Source organism: Nerophis lumbriciformis, linkage group LG33, assembly GCF_033978685.3.
Source record: "Nerophis lumbriciformis linkage group LG33, RoL_Nlum_v2.1, whole genome shotgun sequence".
Lineage (NCBI taxonomy): Eukaryota > Metazoa > Chordata > Actinopteri > Syngnathiformes > Syngnathidae > Nerophis > Nerophis lumbriciformis.
In genome coordinates this window covers 3,615,860-3,629,299 of record NC_084580.2, presented here as the reverse complement: position 1 = coordinate 3,629,299, position 13,440 = coordinate 3,615,860, and the positions used below count along the sequence as shown (strand labels likewise).

General features: G+C 37.6%; 1 protein-coding gene across 2 annotated transcripts in view; it reads left to right on the top strand.

Moving 5' to 3' along the window:
- Positions 1–3,971: 3,971 nt before the first annotated feature.
- The window catches only part of gpat2 (glycerol-3-phosphate acyltransferase 2, mitochondrial), a 280,683-nt gene continuing 271,214 nt past the window's right edge, over positions 3,972–13,440 (top strand). The window contains exon 1 of one of the 2 annotated variants that reach the window (XM_061928930.1): positions 3,972–4,034. The gene's annotated coding sequence lies outside the window, so the exon portion shown is untranslated. The remainder of the gene's footprint in view (positions 4,035–13,440) is intronic. The other variant, XM_061928929.1, reaches the window with a different exon arrangement.

Below are 13,440 nucleotides of genomic sequence, written 5' to 3'. Positions count from 1 at the left end.
ACAGTAGCTTAGTAGGCCTTAATATTCATTAAAAACAAGGCAGACGTATTAATATTTTGGGCCACAGTAACATTACACACAGTTTATAAGAAAATAAAACACTGTACTTTATTCAAGTGATTATTTTGCATACCACAAGAACGGGGGTCGGCAACCTGCTCCTTAGTGCCGCCCTAGTGGCTCTAGGGGTGTGGGGAAAAATCGATTCGAATTCAAATCGCGATTCTCACCTTGTGCGATTCAGTATCGATTCTCATTTTTCAAAAATCGATCACAGCAATACCATAACAATGCAATCCAATTCCAAAACCAAACCCGGCCAAGCAACACTCAGAACAGCAATAAACAGAGCAATTGAGAGGAGACACAAACACGACACAGTACAATCCAAAAGTAGTGAAAGAAAAATGAATATTATCAACAACAGTATCAATATTAGTAACAATTTCAACATCGCAGTGATTAAAGATCTCTCATTGACATTATCATTAGGCATTTATAAAAAAAATATATAAAAAAATAAATAAAAATGAACAATAGTGTCACAGTGGCTTACACTTGCATCGCATCTCATAAGCTTGACAACACACTGTGTCCAATATTTTCACAAAGGTAAAATAAGTCATATTTTTGGTTCATTTAGTAGTTGAAACAAATTTACATTATTGCAATCAGTTGATAAAACATTGTCCTTTACAATTATAAAAGCTTTTTACAAAAGTCTACTACTCGGCTTGCATGTCAGCAGACTGGGGTAGATCCTGCTGAAATCCTATGTATTGAATGAATAGAGAATCGTTTTGAATCGGAAAAATATTGTTTTTGAATCGAGAATCGCGTTGAATCGAAAAAAAAAAAAGATTTATAATCGAATCGTGACCCCAAGAATCGATATTGAATCGAATCGTGAGACACCCAAAGATTCGCAGCCCGAAGTGGCTCCCTAGACCTCTTTCAGAGATGTGTGAAAATGGAAACAGATGGAGAAAAAAAAAGTTTTTTGGTTTTAAAATATTTTCTGTAGGAGAACAAACCTTCCTAATTGTTAGAAATCCCACTGTTTATATTAAACATGCTTCACTGATGAGAGTATTTGGCAGGCCTACTAATTTTAGCGATCCCTGAACTCATTGTAGTTTGTTTACATGTACAACTTTCTCCGATGCTGCCACAGAAAGACATGTTTTATACCACTCCTTCTTTGTCTCATTCTGTCCACCAAACGTTTTATGTTGTGCGTGAATGCACAAAAGTGAGCTTTGTTGATTTTATTCGTTTGCTGGAGTGCCTATCAGGCATATTTGGTCAATCCATGACTGCAAACTAATCGATGCTAACATGCTATTTAGGCTAACTGCATGTACATATTGCATTATTATGCCTCGTTTGTAGGTATATTTGTGCTCATTTAATTTCCTTCACTTAAGTCCTCTGTGTATTTAATTAATATTTGCATGTTTCATGACCCATTATCTGTAATATTGGCTGCATTTCTCATAGTTGTTTGTGTACCATGTTGTTCCAGACCACAGCAAACGTTACCCAACTTGCAAAGATTGTAATAAATCCATTAGAAGAAGACAGCCTGCCATTTCCTTAAACTCGGACACACACATCTATACCTTTGGCCATTCTAAGACAGTCATTTCCAGGATTTATCTCACCCTCAGAGAAGCCTCCATTGATTTCCAATGTTGCAAAAATGTGCAGAATAAAAATTAAAATACAACATTTCTGTCAACGAAGATTTGCATCAGCCTTTGATAGTAGGCTAATATAGCTGATATAGACACTTACATCATGTGTTGCCTTCATTATAACACTTATATAAAACTTTTAAAGTCATTTTGATAGTGTCAGAGTTTGTAGGACACGAACCCCAAGATGCAGAGAAGGTGGAAGGCATTGTGCGGGAAAACAAGATTTAATGTTCATAAAATAAAGGAAAAAACACAAACCAGGAACTAGGAACAGGAAACAGGATGCCAGGAAAACAGGAACTGGAAGACGAGGAACAAAAAGACAGCAAGCTACAAACAGCTACAATAAATAGCTTACCGCTACCGCTTACAGCTACACTTGCATCGACAAGTAGGAAAGACAATAATCCAGCACTGACTGGAGGAGAAGGCAGGTTTAAATAGCAGCTGGCTGATTGACACCAGGTGTGGCCAGGTGCCAATCAGCCACAGCTGAGGGGACACAGCACTCAGGGAGACAAGTAGGAAATAACCAAAATAAGAGCGCCGACAGGAAATAAAGACAAACAGAGGAAAAACTCAAAACATAACTAAACTGTCAGTGACAAACCTGACAGATAGTAGGCTAATATAGCTAATACAGACACTCACATCATGTGTTGCCTTCATTATAACACTTATATAAGGCTTTTAATTTTTTGCGGCTCCAGACAGGTTTTTTTTGTATTTTTGGTCCAATATGGCTCTTTAAACATTTTGGAAGAAACCCGCGTACCACTATTGTTCACTGGTGTGACCTATTTAGTGTTCAAAATTGGCTGAATGGCGCTTTATAAGTTTTTGTGCCTGAACTTGTCAAATGTTTTGTACACCACAAGGAAGTGTTTCAAATGTAGAAAGAAAATCATAATAGGTCCCTTTGAAATAAAATATAAAGAAACATTTCAGCCTATGAATTTTGTTGCATCTCGTGATCTATTTGTCTGAGTTTCTGCTTTTGGATCCAGAGGGCATGGGACTAATTCCCTACCAGGGTTGTGTCAGAAAGTCAAATCAATGGTATAAAGCACACAGTCACATAGTTATTGGCTTTATTTTTAATTATTTTATTTTTATAAATACATTTCTCACAATACGAAGGTCCTGAGTAGTCCTGGGTTCAATCCCAGGCTCGGGATCTTTCTGTGTGGAGATTGCATGTTCTCCCCGTGACTGCGTGGGTTCCCTCCGGGTACTGCGGCTTCCTCCCACCGGCAAAAACATGCACCTGGGGATAGGTTGATTGGCAACACTAAATTGGCCCTAGTGTGTGAATGTGAGTGTGAATGTTGTCTGTCTATCTGTGTTGGCCCTGTGATGAGGTGACGACTTGTCCAGGGTGTACACCGCCTTCCGCCCGAATGCAGCTGAGATAGGCTCCAGCAGCCCCCGCGACCCCAAAAGGGACAAGCGGTAGAAAAAATGGATGGATGGCATTTTTCTTTGTTATTTTTTGTTTCACTAAATTATTTTCCATAGATTCATATTACTCCAAAACATGCATTATAAGAAATTCAGCATAAAATCATGACTTTTTGAGACTGCATGGGCCAGTCTAGACCAAAAAGTCAGAGTACGCCCCTTATCAAAGCTACCTGTAACCTCTGAGGCTTATTTAAAATTGTTGAAAATTTTAAGTAATATGAAACCTTTTAAAAAATTTAGAAAAAAGCCATACTAACATTAATTTAACATTATATTATTGATAACATGAAAGAAATTAGGCATACCCAACGGCTGTAGCCAGTGACTATACAGTTTACATATTCCTAATTATCGTATTTACAGCATTACAAGAAATAGACTCTTAAATGTTGTCAAACACTAAGCAATTACATCCGTGCAGTTTTAAAACAAAATAAGAATGTTGAGGAAACAAGGAAGATTTAATGAAGTCCACCTCATCAGTGCTAAATGATATTAAATAAAAAAACACCCAGTCAACATCAGTGGAAATGAATCAGAGTATACACTGGATGTTGTTAACAGCTCAAAAAGTTGAGCCCGCTACTAGTCTCCGAGTTAGGTTTAACTGCGTCACTTCCGGTAAAACATGGACAATTTGAACGTTTTAACTTAACCAATTCAACCTTTAAATACTGATATTGGACTATTCAGCACTAAAATATAATTATGTAGACGCCGAATGGGGCAGGTTTTTTTTTCTTTTTTTTTTTTTCGCAATTTATGAGTTTTGAAAACATCACTTCACCAAGGCACCACAGGCTTCCGGTCTCGAGGCGTTCAGCAGGTGTGTGAGCGTGACGACCCTCGAGTCTGATTGCCGGGACGTTGGTAAGTAGCACATTTGAGTTGAATCATAACTACAATATGTTTATTCTTATTGTACGTAGGCGATATGTTTAAACTGACATATTTGGGTTGTCCTGTTTTTTTGCGAGTGTCCACAAGAGTTAGCAATATGGGCTACATGGGAGGCATATCAGGGTGTACCCTGCCTTCCACCCGACTGCAGCTGGGATAGGCTCCATCATACCCCGCGACCCCGACATGGATGGATGGACGCATGCTAACATCAATTGTGTCACCCATGTTATTAAATTAGCGCAAGAATGAATTACAAATTATATTTGTTAATGGCGACTTGTCCAGGGTGTACCCCGCTTTCCGCCAGAATGCAGCTGAGATAGGCTCCAGCACCCCCCGCGACCCCAAAAGGGACAAGCGGTAGAAAATGGATGGATGGAATGGCAACTTGTCCAGGGTGTACCCCGACTTCCGCCCGAATACAGCTGAGATAGGCTCCAGCACCCCCCGCGACCTCGAAAGGGACGAGCAGTAGAAAAATGGATGGATGGATGGAATGGCAACTTGTCCAGGGTGTACACCGCCTTCCGCCGGAATGCAGCTGAGATAGGCTCCAGCACCCCTCGCGACCCCAAAAGGGACAAGCGGTAGAAAATGGATGGATGGAATGGCGACTTGTCCAGGGTGTACCCCGCCTTCTGCCCGAATGCAGCTGAGATAGGCTCCAGCACCCCCCGTGACCTCGAAAGGGACAAGCAGTAGAAAAATGGATGGATGGATGGAATGGCAACTTGTCCAGGGTGTACCCCGACTTCTGCCCGAATGCAGTTGAGATAGGCTCCAGCACCCCCCGCGACCTCGAAAGGGACAAGCAGTAGAAAAATGGATGGCTGGAACATTGTCTTTAACTATAAAAAGTAAAACATTTTTTTTGTAGTGGGTCGCTGACAAAAACCTGACATTTCAGCAGACATTTTTATTACATTGAATCTTGTCAATGAACATTACCATTAAAAGTAAACTTGGATACACGCTAAGAGTCGTCATGAGACATCTTAAATATCAATATAGATTTACTATACAAAAATGGAAATGACTTAACACGCCACAATTATTGTCAAAGTAGTTTGTATTAGGGTTGGACGATATGAACGAAAAAGTATATCTCGATATATTTGTACTTAAACTCGATATTCGATATCTATCTTGATATATTTTTTGGTGAAAGTATACATATAAAGATATTCATTTTTGAGCGATATTCAGTGAAATTGAAGTGAATGACAACTGTACTGTAAACAGTCAGTGGCACTTTTAGTCTGCGATCGGAGTGACAACCTTCGAGCCTGATTGCAGGGACGTTGGTAAGTAGCAATTTTTAATACCATTGAGATCAATTTACGTTGAATCAAAACTACAATATGTTTATTCTTATTGTACGTAGGTGCTATGTTTTAACTGACATATTTGGGCTTTCCTGTTGTTGGGAGTGTCCACAAGAGTTAGCAATATGGGCTACATATACGTATACGCACCTGGGGATAGGCTGATTGGCAACACTAAATTGGCCCTAGTGTGGGAATGTGAGTGGAAATTAGGGCTGGGCGATATGGCCTTTTATTAATATCTCGATATTTTTAAGCCATGTCACGATACACGATATATATCTCGATATTTTTCCTTAGCCTTGAATTAACACTTGATGCATATAATCACAGCAGTATGATGATTCTAGGTGTCTACATTAAAACATTCTTGTTCATACTGCATTAATATATGCTAATTTTAAACTTCCATGCAGAGAGGGAAATCACAAATAAGTCAATTTACCAAAACTGTATTTATTAAACAGTTATTATGCAGTGGCACAAACATTCATGTCATTTCCAAAACAGAATGTGCAAGATTGTCAGAGACATTTTAAAACAAGCTATTAGTGCACTTTTGTGCATGTCTCTAAGATGATAAATCAAAACAACACTAAATTAAAGTGCACTTTTTGTACAGAACGCCACTACAATAGTTTAAAACAAATAAATTGCACTTTTGTGAATGATGTCACACAAGACATTTCAATAAGTGTCAAATAAAAATTAGCTGCTTAATAGGAAATCAAATTGTGTACGTCCTTCGCTATGTGGTAGGTTCCTGCGGACGTTACCTCTTTTGTTGTTGACTATTTTTCTTGGGAATTAATTATTCCTTCATTTGTTACCAGATTCGCACATTCTTTCTCTCAATTACCACTCGCACCACAGCTAACTTTAGCCATGCTGCTACCTCTCTGCTGTGCGAAGGCGTATACGTATGTGACGTATGACATGACAGTATGTGACGTATGTAAGAAGGTGCGCTCGCTGTCTGTGAGAAGGACAGACAAGAAAGAGTGGGAAGTGTAATGTCCGCAGCTAAAAGCATCTGCGTGAGAACGTATATTCGAATATCACGATATAGTCATTTTCTATATCGCACAGAGACAAACCCGCGATATATCACGCATATCGATATATCGCCCAGCCCTATAACAAAGTATATTTTATTGTTCTTACTTGTTTGTTATATTTAACTTGGAGATTTAAACATTTTCATTCAATTACAACATCAAAATACATGAGAAATGCAAGTTTATTGCATTTGGAAGAACATACATGCATTACTATTATGTATTATCATTCATTAAATCAATGGTTAATTTGGTCTTATAAAAATCATGGCAATAAAATCGTTTATCGGCAATAATTTGTTGGTCAATACATCATCAAGCAAAATTGATCGGCCCAGGTCTTGCTGTAGGATTTGACAAATACAAGGTCAAAAAATGGTGGTCAAAGAGTAGCTTTGATTGGCTGAAATCATGGGTATCTCAGCACCCTATGAAAAATATTAGTTTGAGCAACACAATGAACGATCCACTTTTCTAAATGACTATGCTGTAGTTCAGTGTATTAAACTATTTTAACAATATTAATACAAAAGTTTAAAAACTTTAAATCATTTAATCTCCAACATGGGTTCGAATACCAAATAGTTACCGGATCATACATTGGTCATATTCAAAGTCCTTGTGTGTCCAGGGACATATTTCCTGAGTTTATAAACATAATATGAATTTTGAAAAAAAACAAAAGATGTTGAGATGCCAAAAAATATCGACATAATCATAGTAGTATCGACTAGATACTAGGGCTGTGAATCTTTGGGTGTCCCACGATTCGATTCAATATCGATTCTTGGGGGTCACGATTCGATTCAAAATCCATTTTCTTTCAATTCAACACGATTCTCGATTCAAAAACGATTTTTTTCCCGATTCAAAACGATTGTCTATTCATTCAATACATAGGATTTCAGCAGGATCTACCCCAGTCTGCTGACATGCAAGCAGAGTAGTAGATTTTTGTAAAAAGCTTTTATAATTGTAAAGGACAATGTTTTATCAACTGATTGCAATAATGTAAATTTGTTTTAACTACTAAATGAACCAAAATATGACTTATTTTGTCTTTGTTAAAATATTGGACACAGTGTGTTGTCAAGCTTATGAGATGCAAGTGTAAGCCACTGTGACACTATTGTTCTTTTTTTTAAAATTTTTTTATATAAATGTCTAATGATAATGTCAATGAGGGATTTTTAATCACTGTTATTTTGAAATTGTAACTAATATTGATACTGTTGTTGATAATCATTTTTGTTTCACTACTTTTGGTTTGTTCTGTGTCGTGTTTGTGTCTTCTCTCAATTGCTCTGTTTATTGCAGTTCTGAGTGTTGCTGGATCGGGTTTGGTTTTGGAATTGGATTGCATTGTTATGGTATTGCTGTGTATTGTTTTGTTGGTTTTATTAATTAAAAAAAACAAAACAAATAAATAAAATAATTAAAAAATAAATAAATTAAAAAATAAATCGATTTTTTAAAAATGAGAATCGATTCTGAATCGCACAACGTGAGAATCGCGATTCAAATTCGAATCGATTTTTTTCCCACACCCCTACTAGATACGCTCCTGGACTTGGTATCATTACGGTGGATGTCAGGTGTACATCCACCAGGGAAATTTGTTTATATTTTGACGCCGGTGAGCTACGGTGTGTAGTGAAGCAGGTTTAGCACTTACTGGATAACTGAGGAAAAACATACTGAACAAGAAAAAGGACACATTAACATTGGGCATAACATTAGACCTCCTGTTGTTCAAAATAAAAGTGACAAATGTCTACTTACAATCCTATTTTTTCAACAAGGTAACTGACGGCAGTTGTTACCAGTACCCTTCTTCATTTTTCTGTAAGGGTCCCATTCTCCTCGTATAATGCAAAAATCCTGGGATCTTTTTGTTGGAGGTGAGTCTTTGCATTTTCAGGATCAAGATCACTGGCTGCTGTTAAAATCTGAAGGAACCGTCCATATATACAGTATTTTATTTTAACTAGTATACTGCTGTAGAGATATTACCACTTAATCTAAGCTCTGGGATAATAATACTACACATAAAAGGCACATAGGCTCACTAAACAGAATATTATGATTAGTGACCTTCCATAAATTAACAGACATGAGCAAAAGAACAAACATAACTGCTGTAATTCCATTTCCTGTGTGGTGACAGCAGTGGCACTGACATCACAAACATCTGATTGAATGGACTTGAATAGAATTTGGAATGTATCCGTTTTCAACTTTGCAGTTCACATCAGTGTCAATGTATTTATTAAAATCTGAGCAGAACTTCAGAATTCTGGTCATTTCTGCTTTGCACGACAGTGCAGATGTACATGCCTCTGTAATGTCCTTGACATTACCAAGAGTGTAAGACTTCTTGAAAATGTCTCTGCCATCCAGGAGGACTGTTGTGAGAGATATGGGAGAAGCCATTCTTCTACATGTGTATAAACAAAAATGTACATAGAATTAACACTAACACAACAAATTCAATACAACTCCAAGTTGACAACAGAAGGACTTAGTGTAAAATAATAAAAATGTAATTATAGCCTAACAGAAATTATAACGTTAGAACAAGCTACATTTTAAGAAATTTTGAACCACTATGAACCATTATTAGTCCAGTGCAAATATGTTTACATGTCATTAGATGAACTGACCATAGGTGACTTGATTTCTGAGACAACATTGAATATGACTGGAAATGGCCTTTAATACCCATGCAACATATGGACAGATTAAAAACTTAAAAAAGAGAATTTAAAATTGAGATGATAACATACCCAAAAGAAACCATGAATAGTTTTAAAGTCAACCAGTGCAGTTTTGTCAAACAGTTTAATTGATACTGTGGATACCAGTTCTTACTATCAAACCTTACCTTAGTAATGTTAGCTCACTTGTGGAAACAAACCTGCAAAATAAAAAGCCAAAATGAATTTAGTCATTAACCGACATTATGTACACACAGCATAACCAGGCTACTATTTGAAAGAGCCCTAAAAAATAATAATAATCGAGGTTTAGTATAGTTAGCAATATGGCTAGCTGTTCATCAGCAGTTAATTTGCACATGCATAGCTTTACATCTTGTCAGTAGGTTACAGTCACAAATTCCCAGAAAAAACTACCACTATTACACCCTTTAAGATACAACAATGTGCAAGTAGACTGGAATATGCTTACCTTCATTAAGAAATTTGGACGGATACAGTCGCAGAGGTCCGGTAATGGCCACGTAGATCCATGAAAAGGCGGGACGTTTTTTCTTCACACCTGTGAAGTGAAAACCATTTCAGGTGACAACCTCTTGAAGCTCATCGAGAGAATGCCAAGAGTGTGCAAAGCAGTAATCAGAGCAAAGGGTGGCTATTTTGAAGAAACTAGAATATAAAACATGTTTTCAGTTATTTCACCTTTTTTTGTTGATACATAACTCCACATGTGTTCATTCATAGTTTTGATCTACAATGTAAAAGTCATGAAATTAAAGGAAACTTATTGAATGAGGTGTGTCCAAACTTTTGGCCTGTACTGTATGTGTATAGACACTATATTGCCAACAGTATATGGCCACCCATCCAAATGATCAGAATCAGGTGTCCTAACCACTTGGCCCGGCCACAGGTGTATAAAATCAAGCACTTAGGCATGGAGACTGTTTCTACAAACATTTGTGAAAGAATGGGCCGCTCTCAGGAGCTCAGTGATTTCCATCGTGGAACTGTCATAGGATGCCACCTGTGCAAAAAATCCAGTCGTGAAACTTCCTCGCTCCTTAATATTCCAAAGTCAACTTTCGGCTTTATAATAAGAATAGTGAAGAGTTTGGGAACAACAGCAACTCAGCCACGAAGTGGTAGGCCACGTAAACTGACAGAGAGGGGTCAGCAGATGCTGAAGCGCATAGTGCAAAGAGGTCGCCGACTTTCTGCACAGTCAATTGCTACAGAGCTCCAAACTTCGTGTGACCTTCCAAATAGCCCACATACAGTACGCAGAGAGCTTCATGGAATGGGTTTCCATGGCCGAACAGCTGCATCTAAGCCATACATCACCAAATCCGATGCAAAGCGTGGGATGCAGTGGTGTAAAGCACGTCGCCACTGGACTCTAGAGCAGTGGAGACGCTTTTCCATCTGGCAATCTGATGGACAAGTCTGGGTTTGGAGGTTGACAGGAGAACGGTACATTTCGGACTGCATTGTGCCGAGTGTGAAATTTGGTGGAGGAGGAATTAAGGTGTGGGGTTGTTTTTCAGGAGTTGGAGTTGGGCTTGGCCCCTTAGTTCCAGTGAAAGGAACTTTGAATGCTCCATGATACCAAAACATTTTGGACAATTCCATGCTCCCAACCTTGTGGGAACAGTTTCGAACGGGCCCCTTCTTCTTCCAACATGACTGTGCACCAGTGCACAAAGCAAGGTCCATAAAGACATGGATGACAGAGTCTGCTGTAGGTGAACTTGACTGGCCTGCACAGAGTCCTGACCTGAACCCGATAGGACAACTTTGGGATGAATTAGAACTGAGACTGACAGCCAGGCCTTCTCGACCAACATCTGTTAAACACACTCCGCAACCTTGTGGACAGCCTTCCCAGAAAAGTTGAAGCTGTAATAGCTGCAAAAGGTGGACCGACATCATATTGAACCCTATGGGTTAGGAATGGGATGGCACTTCAAGTTCATATGTGAGTCAAGGCAGGTGGCCAAATACTTTTGGCAATATAGTGTATACTGTATGTATGTGTGTACTGTATGTGTATGTTAGTATATGTGTGTATACGTGTATGTTAGTTAATGTGTATATGTGTACGTGTGTATATGTATGTATATATGTGTATAAAGGCTATATATATATATATAATGTATATATATATATAATGTGTGTATATATATATATATACTATATGCTGCGTGCATTACATCTGGAAACCGGAAATGACACATGACTGCATACGCCAGACAAACCCGGATCCTTGTAGACATATTATTAATATTAATAAATAAAATATATGTATGATATATAATATATAATATACAATATAATTATAAATGCATAAATTAATCGAATCCTAGCCCCTGATTCCCACAGATAAATATTACATCTAAACGGGAAGATATGCACATCTAATCAGTTGGCATCCCAGTGAAAGCAGACGTTGTATAGTAAGTCATTGTTTTATTATGTCCGTAGTTTGTATGTTTTGTTTATCACTTATTGGCTCTCATGAAGTGTGCCATGACTCATAGTAGTTGTTATTTTGTTAAAGGACATAGCGAACGTTGTGTTGTGAAACTAATGCAATGGATGTTTTTGGATGTTTTTTATAGGCGGAATAGATCGAATCCCATTACCTCTATTGTTAGCTGACACTTGCTAGGGTTTATTCACGAGTTAGAATGCACAAGAAAATAAAATGTGTGCTTGTCTAACATAAGGATTGTAAATTATTGACGAAAAAAGTTAATTCCCCCTTTAAGATAGTCAATGACTCCACTATCAAGTAGTCGTTAGTTGCAGCCCTAGTAACTAGCAAAAGAAGCCCTTTTCTCAGCAGACCAGACAATCACTGTTTCAACCCCCTAAGGGTTGTTTGCTCAGCGCAGACAACACCTGTAGTCACAGTATCGTGACATGCGCGTTTATCTACTATCAAATCAACTAGCCAGTCACCAGCGATTTAATTTCACCCATTAAAGATACCAATGTCATAGTAAATAAACCCAAGTTTCCACTGCTTGTTGGTGTTGTCATTTGTGTCGGTTTTAACTTTTTTGTGATGTGCCGTAATGAAAAAAAACAAAAAAAAACATACCACAGTGGCTGCGATGAAAAATACTTTGAATGGCACTTGCCCTTTTGTTATGCTCAGATGCCGTCTGTGAAAATGTTGAATTTTGTTTAATTCCAGATACATTTTTAACATAAATTAATACACACATTAGATAAAACCATATCATACCAAACAATCATCAAATGAGTTTAACACTACAATAAAAGAAATGGAAGAATATAAGGAATATAAATAGTTTTTTTAATTGGGCACTCATTGCCTTTCCCAGGGAACTACTCAAATCACTACCTGTGGGTCCTGGGGACTCACTTCATTGAAAACCTATCATCATCACCGTCTTATACTTTAAAGATAACTATTATTACATGTATGGTAGCATGTCTTTTGAAATCATTTTAATGTTTAATTTAATTAAAAAAATTGGTTGTCAATCTGCATTAGTTGGCAGGGAGAGAATCATATAATACGAACGTGTGTGTCCTCGTGAATAGAAAATAGTTTGTTCACTGCAGCCAAAATTAGCTCTTAGTCATAGGTTTTCTCTTCCCCCTCTCATATCTCATCCCGACCTCCTCATTTGTCTTTTCCCGCTGCACTGATGTACTCTATTACCTCTGATTTGGCTTGTCTAGTTGTGAATAGCTAATCATGCAGGAAATGCTGCACTTTCATGCCTTGAAGACTCAATTTTTGTTCATTCCCTCTAACTTCTTGTCATCTCATCATTGGGATGACACTTATTCCTGGCATGGAAGCTAGGTTTGTGCCATATGCATTTAATGTGAGACTGAAAAGTAGCTCTCGCTTGTCATTCCTTTTTTTCCACCCACTGTCACATAAAAAACAACTTGTTTTGTGAACACCATGAGGATATGATTAAAGCTAGTTGGCAGGATGATAGAAAAGAAAGAAATGACCAATTTCGATGAAATATGAAGAGGTGACACATGGGCTAAGTAGAACCCTTACCATTTTTAGACAGGTCAACATTTATTTATTTATTTTACTCGGGATGTACGTATATGGTTAGGATTTTATTAATACCGATACAAATATCAATATTCCTTATCGATATTGGTATTCATCGGTAATCTTATCAGTGCTATGTGTAATTTGTATAAACAAAGATGTGAAAAAACGATTTTTTTATCAGCATTTTTATTACCATAAGAGGTTGTGCACCAACAT